Raw genomic sequence first — 9,977 nt, forward strand, 5'->3', positions numbered from 1 at the left:
AGGTTACTTTTAAAATGTATTCCATTACAGAATACAGAATACATGCCCCAAAATGTATTCTGTAACGTATTCCGTTACGTTACTCAATGAGAGTAACGTATTCTGAATACTTTGGATTACTTAATATATTATCATGCTGTTTACAACTACGTGAATGTACTATTGCTGTGATTTATTACTGTTACTGAAGGTCCGCGGCTCCGAACCGTAGTAAAAGGACCTCTGACTAATACAGTGGGTTCTGTGTTGGGCTCTTAGCCGAAAAAATAGCTTTACTTTGTTGTCTGTGTCAACCTTGCTAGCGAGAGACGGAACATATTGTTTTTGGAGGAAAACACGAACACGGTGTACAGTCGAGTCTTAATAGCTTACTTACAACTGGGCTTGTCAGGCACTCTTCTTGGCTGCAGTGGTTATTATTATATTTACATGCTTCCAGCTCCCGTTTTTAATCGATGACAGCTCGTACCTTTCCTTTTTCTCCCTCCTCGCGCTCACAGACACATAACGGGTATGGCAGTCCATTCTCCCTGCAACACGGACTACACTGCCCATGATGCTACATTCTTTAGAATGTGGAGTCTTCACTGGTCAAGGCCGGTTTCTTTACTGGCCAGGGCGGTTTTTCACTGTAGCATTCTGCCTATTAGCTTAGCACAACAACAAAAAGGCCTCTCTCACCCAGGAAACACGCAGAGAGAGAGCGTCACCCTGTAACCATGGCAACCGTAACGCTGCCGCCTGGAACAACAGAACGTAGCTGTCAAATAAAACCCAAACAGTCCTGACCCGCGACAATATGAAACAGGGAAGTACCGCCGTGTAATCCATTTATTTCAACAAAGTAAATGTATTCTAAATACCACCTTTTTAAACGGTAACTGTAACGGAATACAGTTACTCATATTTTGTATTTTAAATACGTAACGGCGGTACATGTATTCCGTTACTCCCCAACACTGGTCACCTGTGATACTATGGTGAAATGAAAAATGGAGTAAATACTTGAGGATTTCACAACTTCACAAGCTTTAAATAAACATGGCTACTTTAAGCCATGATTACATTCTCATTTTTAACACCCCGACAGGCAGCACGAAAAATCAAGGTCGCTACCAGTTCAGTTAAAGGAATTCTGACCTTTTATTATGAGAACAAATAATATAAAAGTCTAGTGAATGTACAGTTCTTGAGCTGAAAATCTATGGGAATTTTATAAGAGCAAAGATTAAATTGATGAAAATTTGCAGTAGAAAATCTTTTTTAAACCCTTGGACGTTTTTGACACCCGAGTACTCAACATATGCAGCTGTTATCTTTGACATACCCATCAATCATTCCACCTGAAACACACAGTCAGACTTTTATACTGACACTTGTGAGTAACCAAAATCAGTTCTTACCAGAGCCTTGTGATACATGAGCTAAAAGTAGCAACAAATGTCTGCATAATAAGGCAGGGAGGATCTCAAAGGTGTTATTTATTGAGCTTTTAACCATGACACCGTTCGTGTAAACTGAACATTCATGTGGAGTTTGACTTTTGCGTGTTGCTTAGTTCGGTATATGCACCAATCTACCTGTTAAATAAAAAACGCTAGGTGGTTAGCGCTAGGGAATAATTACAGATTGGTTTGAAATGCACAACCTGATGTTCCCCCACTCATTTCATCTCTGTGGTAGTCATACGAAATGAAATGAGCATTCATGCACAGGGAGCCATCCATTAATAAATGTTATTCCATTCATCATTTTCTTCTGCTCATCCAAGTGAGCGTTGTGGGGGTTCTGGAGCTTAGACCAGCTGTCATAGAATGAGAGGCGGGGTACGCACTGGACAGGTCACCAATCTATCACAAGGCTAACACAGACAGACAGATGAAAAGTCATGCTTGCATTCACACCCATGGTTAATTAAGAATTGCCACTTAGCCTAACCCTATGTATGTCTTTGGACTGTGGGGGAAAACCCAGAGAGGCATGGGGAAACTATAAAAAGACCTCAGTGGACCCAAACCCAAGACATTCTTGTTGTGAAGCAACACTGTTATCCACTAAACCATCACATTAATTATTAACGTTACAATATTTGTAAAATAAATGTTAAAATTGAAACAAAAATGATTCAGTGTGCATATGACAGACTGAAACGTCGTAAAAACAAGGGCTCTCGTACTTTTCCCCACCACAGTTTTTACTGGAAAAAATATAAAAACGCTCGCAAATTGTGACAATTTGTCTCAATTACATTAACTGCAGAGAGTGTGAGCTCGAGAATATGATACCGATATAAAAGTGACAGGCAAAATTGACCAAATTACGGTTATATTAAAAATGATTCCCCCTGCATAGAAACGATGGATTCAGCACTAAAGATAAAGCCTGATTTTCCCAGAAACTGCATCTGAAAATCCATTGGACAAGACAACTGGAGGGAGAGAGCGATTGAGAGGGGTCTCACAAAGGGACTTTGGTTCAATAAAAAGTAAAACGAAACACAGTGAAGAAAAAAAAAAAAAAAAAACAAGGATGAAATTTCAATTGATTGTTATCAGTGGTTTCCCGGGGAGTGCTCCTCAGGGGAAAGGATCGGCCTGAACTATGGTCCTATCAGCCAAACAGTTGCCTCTACTAAGTGCTCGTCTCCATGGACCTGCCGATTATTTAGGCTACAAAACTACAGTGCTTTTTAAAAAGGACACTAACAATGGTTTGATGCTGCATATCGATCATAGTAATCGGGCCTAGACAGTCTCCTTTACCTCTCCCACTGCATACTGTGTGTGTTTGAGTTTGTGTGCATCTATGTATATGTGCACAGTCTTCAAATTAAAACTTCTATCATTTAGAGTTAATCGTTTTGCAGTCTTGGGGTCACCATGTAAGTCCTAAGACACATGTTCTCTCTTACTCTTAATCTATTTTTGTCTGATACTCATTTTTGTAAAGCCCTTTGTAACCACTGACTATGCAAAGTGCTGCACAAATAAATATTTCTTGAATCAGACAGAAAATTAAAGAAATAATATTTTTAGACTATTAATCTCTCCGATCGTTAATTCAATATGCTAAGCCATATGGATATACCCCAAATCACAGTTACAATGTTTGACTGTTCTATTTGTTTAAGGGTTTTTGCATATTACAAGTACAACTCCAGCCTTGGGCTTTTGTTGCAGCCTATTATACATTAGGAATTTATTGAGAGATTCATTCGTCCAAAGTATAGTACCTTGACTCTTATGTAAAAACAATGATTTGTGAAACCATGGTCATTAGTAATTTGCTCTGGAGACTGAATTATTTCCACTTAAAGTACACCTTTCTAAAAGTACACCTCTATGTTGAGTGAAAATAACTGTTTCTGTTGCTTTTTCTCTGGGTGAGGGTGAGGGCTGTGCTGTTCTGATGCCATGCCAGGGCCATCAGCTCAGAGTATTTTAACATTGCTAATAGTCCCAGCCAGGATGCTGTCCCAAGGCTGCCCCCAGACTGTTCCGTGTCACCAGTTTGCCCATCCGGCCCTGGATGGAAGCTACCTAAGCCTCTGAGTGTCACTGCTCGCTACAGGCTCAGCCAATCTGCAGCAGAGATTTGGCAGGGCTAAACGTCGTGGGAGCATTGGTCCGTGCTCTGAGAGGTATCAACGCTTCGCACATGACTAAGCTCAAGCATTTCGGCCCAAAATGAAAATGACTATAATTAGCATGCCATTTTGCCAAGTGTCATCAGGCTATGATCCTCTCCGGATTCGGCTCCATACTGGAGTTACTCAGCAGTAGCTCAGAAGGCAATGGATCTGCACATCAACGAATGTCACATTCAACACTGTATACCTCCATCTGTGCGGGTTAATAAGCAGAGTACATTAACACTGTCAAGTCACAGTTATTTCACCATTAAATTCCTTCATTCTAAAACACAGACCATTTTCAAAGTGCCGCAGTGCCCTTTCAGTGCACCATTCAAATAATCCTAAAATCATTTAGAGAAGTCAGACTGCTTTGTTTTCATAGCAATAAGCACAGACTTTTGGGTCACTTAGCAGCAGCAGAACAAAGTGCAAACAAAACACTGACAATTTAACACTTTTTAGAGAGGAGCACTAGTAGAAACCGGGACTCCAGTCCGGTCAAGGCAAACAAAAATGAATTTAATTTCTTCATTTTCATAGACATGAATTGTTCATTTCTAATTTTTTTGTTAGAAACAACACATAGAATAGAATAGAATAGAATAGCACTTTATGTTCATTGTACATGTACAAGAAAATTGTGGGTGCGCCACACCAATTGTGCTGGAATAAAATATAAATACTAGAAAGCAGGAATAATAAATAAATAGCATACAGGAGAAATATATACAATCAAGAGGCATATACACAAAAATAAAAAGGCACACATTAGAGAACAAGTTGCAAAGTGCTTAGAAGTAGGGCAAAGAAAAGACTTGATCTTTGAAACCAGTGTAGAGAACGAGACTCCTCAGAGGGATTCATCAAAACGTGAAAATGTGAAAAACTGACAGCCGTTTAACCCAAACTATGATCTTTATCTAGATGTATCTCAGCTATGTTACAGCCAGACTGGGTAGTTTCATTTCTCAAATGTAATTAAGTACTTTTTTGATGCATAAACTGAATCATATTCATCTGAATGAAAAAAAAGAGAAATTACTGTCCAGCAACACAAACAAGTATTCCAAAAACTACAGAAAAAATGTGTTGCAGCATCCTATTTGAGGCACCCTGCTAAAAATTTTTCCATTTAACCCCCATTAAGTTCTGTTTGGTGTTTCCAAAAGCTCGTATCAAATCTCACTCATAACAGTTAAACTCTGCCTTTTTGCAGTTTAGCCACCCAGCACTGCAGGTTTTATTTCCAACAATAAAAGTGGTGAGAATGGTGAGAATTAATCAAAACATTGTTAAGGAAAAAGAGTGTTTTTTGACACAACTTTAAAGCTACCTCAAGGTGCTTCGAGGAGAGGAAAAAGTCTTAAAAGGTCAAAGCGCTAGCAGCGCGTGTGGTACTTAGAAATGTCTACGACATTTTGGCTATATCAACATGTTTCAGCTTGGGCCTTCATTTCAGTGGTCCTAAAAGTCACAGTGAATCACAACATAAATGGAGAAAAAGATAATAACAGCTAAAAAATGGTATCATGCTCTCTAACCTTGAAGGGAACTGCAATGTTGGATGGTAATTTGATTCATGCTCGTCACAATCAAGGCCCATTTTCTAAAAGCCATTCTTAATATAAAAACATTGATCTTTAAGTTAACAGCTTTTCCAGGTAAAAGAATACGAAATAATTCCTGCTGCTATTCAGTTTTCCTTCAGTAGAAATCCAATTTCAGAACTGATTGAGGAAATTCCACAGCAGAGTTTCTGAAACACTTGAGTCAAAATAAAATAATGTGATCGATCACAGAGACCGTCTGTTACCGGTGTGAACAAGGAGAATAACAGATGAGACAAATCCAAAGCGCTTTTCTTTTTTTCTTTTTAAGGATTGCATGTGTAAGACAGGAAAGGGAAGCTTGAAAAAATGCTGCGCATAAATAAATCAACAAAACATTAAAAGAGAAGAGAGCATTTAAAATTTAAATAGAGACAGGAAATCTCTTTAAACCTACAAAACCAATCACACTGGCTCTAATCACAGGTATGTTTTACACAGTTCAAGCCTACTGTGGATATAAAACTAGATCGTGGAGGCCAGTCTTTCCGTTCATGACCACAGCGCAACCTTTGCATGATATATAAGACTTGCTGTTGTCAGCAGATATAGTTCAGCGTTTCTCAGCACCCCAATGTCCTGCTGATTACGATAATGTTTAATCAAATAAGTGATTGTATAGTGCTGGATTTTATCCAGAAAGCCCATACTGCATGCAAATGTGGCAGACCTTTAGCAGAGAGACATGCAGTTTGCTTAAAGAACATCCCATCTGGATGCACAGGCATAATTATAGGAAGGAGATTTATTAGGTTGTATTTAAAATTGCCATCTGCAGCCTTAGATAAAATCTTAAATCGTCTGACTGTGGGAGACTAATATATATATAATACACAAGTTCCTATGGAATAATTGCACACAAGAAAAGCAGGTACAGGCAGGATAAAACAGGACAGAATATATGTAATTAGAAATAAAGGATACAGTACAGAATATATCAAAATAGGACAGATTATAATTTAGAAAAAATACAAAAGAGCAAGGCAGGATTTAATGGAATAGGATGCAAAACAATAGGATATAGGATAATGGAATACATGCAAATAGGAATAAAACAAAGGACAGGACAGCAGGTCAGATAGGGCTAGGCTACACTAGGCTACACTAGGCTAGTAGGATAAAATGAAAGAAGAGGCCATACATGTTTACGAGTTTGGATTATAAAGACAAGATAAAATGTGAAAAGCTATGCCATGATGAGAAATAATACGGATAGTAAAAAGGTAGGTAAGTACAAAATATATGCAAAATGATAACAGATCGGACCTAGTACATATGGAAAAGCACAGTAGGATAGGACACAGAAGGGACGAGAAAATAGTAATGTAGATAAGATGTAAGCTGATAGGAGAGATGTAAGAATACAAGACAAAATAAGATAGATAAAAGGTAAGAAAAACATACTTTATTCATTATCAGTATGCTGGTTAAAGTAAAATATAGATCATGATATAGGAAACAGGCACAGAAAGGGGAGGACAAAATACTGTGTGGGATACGACATGATATTTCAACAGAAAATAGAATGTCGTAGAAAAGTATATGATCCCATAAAAGATAAGACTATAACATAGGATTTGATACAGAGTAGATGATATTGTTAAGATAAAAAAATGTTACAGGCTAGATAATAATATAGAGTAAGAAATTTGATAGAATTTAAAGACAGAAAAAGATAATGAGATCTAATCCCGATGATTAAGGACTGATATTGATAACACCCTGGTAACTACCAATTATCTATTCTACTTATAGGTCAGTGTCTTTATTGATTCCCTTATTGATTCCCGATCAATTTTCTGTTTGAAAAAGCAAGACCACTAAGATTTTTAGCATTGATGAAAAAGTTTAATTATCTCTGGCGCTGAAAACGATCCTGAAAAAAGGCTTGGATGTGACTCACATGTGCTAAAGCTCCGGTGCCTTGAGTTCGACACGATTGTTTTGTTGTTGTAAAATGAGCTGGAGAAACTGGAAATCCAGGTAAAAGGGAAGAAAAGGGAGATTGAGATTCCGACTCAAAGATGGGATAGGAAAGTATACTGGATACAGAACAGATTAAAGACTATAGACCAGGTTAGTACAAAATGAAGAACTTAATAAGCTTTTAAAAAGATAAGGAAGGAAAAGATACAGATAGAGGAGTAAGAACTGGGATCAAAAAAGACAGGGCAGGGCACGATTTCAGTCTCATAAAGAAAAATAAACAGACATGTGATCCTGCCACTGTAACATAAAGCTAAACATTTTAAATTCCACCCTGTAGATTTCTGCCCTCTACAACTGTCTCCTCTTTATAATTCACCTACTTATCTGCACTCCATCTTCATGTTAACAAGACACCCTGTCCTACTTTCAACAACCTTTCTGATGAAGTGGCTTTGAAAAACAATTCTCCCGGTTATCTTATCTTCGATGTCAAACCCATTCATTACTACAATATGGAGACGAAAGCAAAGGAAGGCAAAGGAAAGACGCAACATTACAGGGAAGGAAAATTTAGAGGTGGAGAGAAAGTGAGTGCAGACATATTGTGTGCTGAGCTGCATTTAAGGGGCTTTGATTATAGATTATGATGCCATCTGTTCAGAATGCTGGTCACACTGTACATGATAGGCAGCATATTTGATATCAGCTGTGTGCACCTCCTGTTGCTGCTCCCGTTCACCTCAGGCAACGATGAATACAGACACCTCTCTGAAGGCCGTTGGTCCACTGTGGGATAACTCTAGCCCTGGCGTAGAGCTGATGGTGCTGGGCTTACAGCACGAGGAGTGGATTAAATGTTCTGCACACGTCCTTCATGGAGCTAGACTCTTCCAATTTCAGGATATGATAAATCTGCAGCTGAGGGGCATCTCTCCTGGAGAATTCAATTAGGTAAGAAAAGAGAAGAGGATCACAGCGATATTAGAGAGCTGAGTGGAGAGCTCCTCAGCCCTTCCAGTAATGAACCGCTCCATTTCTCCACCGTGACTAGATTGATTTGACTAGCTGAGCTCAGAGTTCATCCTCGTCTTAAAGCAATTCAGAAAAAAAAAAGGCTTGGTGTCATTGTGGAGGGGAGAGGTTTGAAATTTAGAAATGGATTGAAATATGAGTAAAGCTTGTCGATGGAGGAGTGAAGTCTCTGCTTACTCCAGACACCTGCCAACATGTTGAGATAACTTTTGAGGGAACTTTATGATCCTCTCCAATTCGAGCTAGACTTGAAAAAGCCTGCTCTGCAATGACTTGACATCACAATTATTCGTTTAAAGTAGCCTGAATGATCTGTCTCTGATTCCTGTCTATGCAAATAAAATGCATCTATGAATATGTCATATTAACGGCTACTAACTAACTGACCCAATGTCTACATTCTCCATCGAAAGTTGAGATCAGTTTGCAGTTGTGAAAGTGAGTCTCAAGGATGTACTTAATTGTGTGGTTATAAATAGGATAATTAGCTTAAATAGGATCTGATAAGAATCTCTATAACGACATTACGTGACAAAGGTGCGACCATTATGATAATTATGAAACAGAGAAATTAACTGGGTTAAATGTGTCTGTCTTTCACTCTTGTGATATCCATTCGCTTCTACACAGCATAGTATGTCATTCATAAGCAATATCTAATACCTAGATTTGCAGACTTTTTTTGTATTGTTCACAAAGAAATCACAGTCAGATTGGAGAGAAAATCAAATTCCCAAATGCATTCAAGCCATTACCATTATCTGTTCCTTAAAGCTTTGCTGCACAGCTAAAATTAAAGTATTCTTCAACATTCTACAACTCAAGTCATTAGTTCTTAAATGCAAAAGCCCCATTTTGGTAAATTCTGGGCATTTAGGGACTTGAAAGCTATGAACAGAGTCTCACCTGCATTATCCAGGCAGTCCCCATCAGCTGGGGGAAAAAAAACTATAATTTGAGTTGAGACACACTTCACTGCACTCCATCAAAGCCTCTCTCTATCTTCCAGTTTATAGTTTACAGTATAAATATCCTTTCGCTTCTCTGTTCATTTTCCTTTCTTTATCTTGCAGTTCTTATTATCTTTAGTCGGTGACCATCTATTGCTGATGTCGTTCTGTTCGTGATTGGCTGTTACATTTGTGATTTGAAAAATAATCCTTCTTTAATTGTTCAATGCACAAAGAATGAAATAGCAGTAGGGATGGGTATTGATAGCATTTTCACGATTCCGATTCCATTTTCGATTCTGTTTAACGATTCGATTCTTTATCGATTCTTTTTTAAAAAAGGAGAACACTAAAGTCGATTTGCTTAGAACTTTGTTTTATATCTTCTCTTCGAACAAGATAGAAATTTAGGAGTAACATGGCCTTACAAACCCAACCGTGACATCTTGAGAGATCCACAGCCTACGGCTCTTCGATGGGGCGTCACAGGGTCCCCAGGAAAAAAAAATTGTAAATGTAAAATAATAAAATAAATATTCTTTTGTAGCAATAACAAAGTATAACATCAATTATTCTGTAGCAATTACACAAGAATATCCAGTAATGTCCCTGCCTTCAATTAAACACATTCACTTACCAAAAATCGGGGGCATCTGCTGTGGCAAATGGGTTCAAGCCTTTGACCACAAACTGAGTCACTGCTCGGTGACATTCGTCTATCCCGGCCTGAAAGGAGACGCTACCGGTAGACTGCAGCGAGAACTGCCAGCATCTGAGCCAGACTCTGTCTGTCTCTCTCATCATGGTCACCTAAACGCACAGTAA

At 38.4% G+C, this 9,977-nt stretch overlaps 1 protein-coding gene and 1 long non-coding RNA gene across 3 annotated transcripts in view; both read right to left on the bottom strand.

Annotated features, from left to right (window-relative positions):
- Positions 1-9,977, bottom strand: part of ntrk3b (neurotrophic tyrosine kinase, receptor, type 3b) — a 246,509-nt gene that overhangs the window by 215,222 nt on the left and 21,310 nt on the right. The gene's annotated exons all lie outside the window — the stretch shown is intronic.
- The window catches only part of LOC146526118 (uncharacterized), a 32,084-nt gene that overhangs the window by 1,464 nt on the left and 20,643 nt on the right, over positions 1-9,977 (bottom strand). The window contains exon 2 of the long non-coding RNA XR_014869921.1: positions 968-9,962. This is a non-coding gene — a long non-coding RNA (uncharacterized LOC146526118). The remainder of the gene's footprint in view (positions 1-967; positions 9,963-9,977) is intronic.

The sequence above is a fragment of the Neolamprologus multifasciatus genome, chromosome 1 (genome assembly GCF_963576455.1).
Source record: "Neolamprologus multifasciatus chromosome 1, fNeoMul1.2, whole genome shotgun sequence".
NCBI classification, from domain to species: Eukaryota; Metazoa; Chordata; class Actinopteri; order Cichliformes; family Cichlidae; genus Neolamprologus; species Neolamprologus multifasciatus.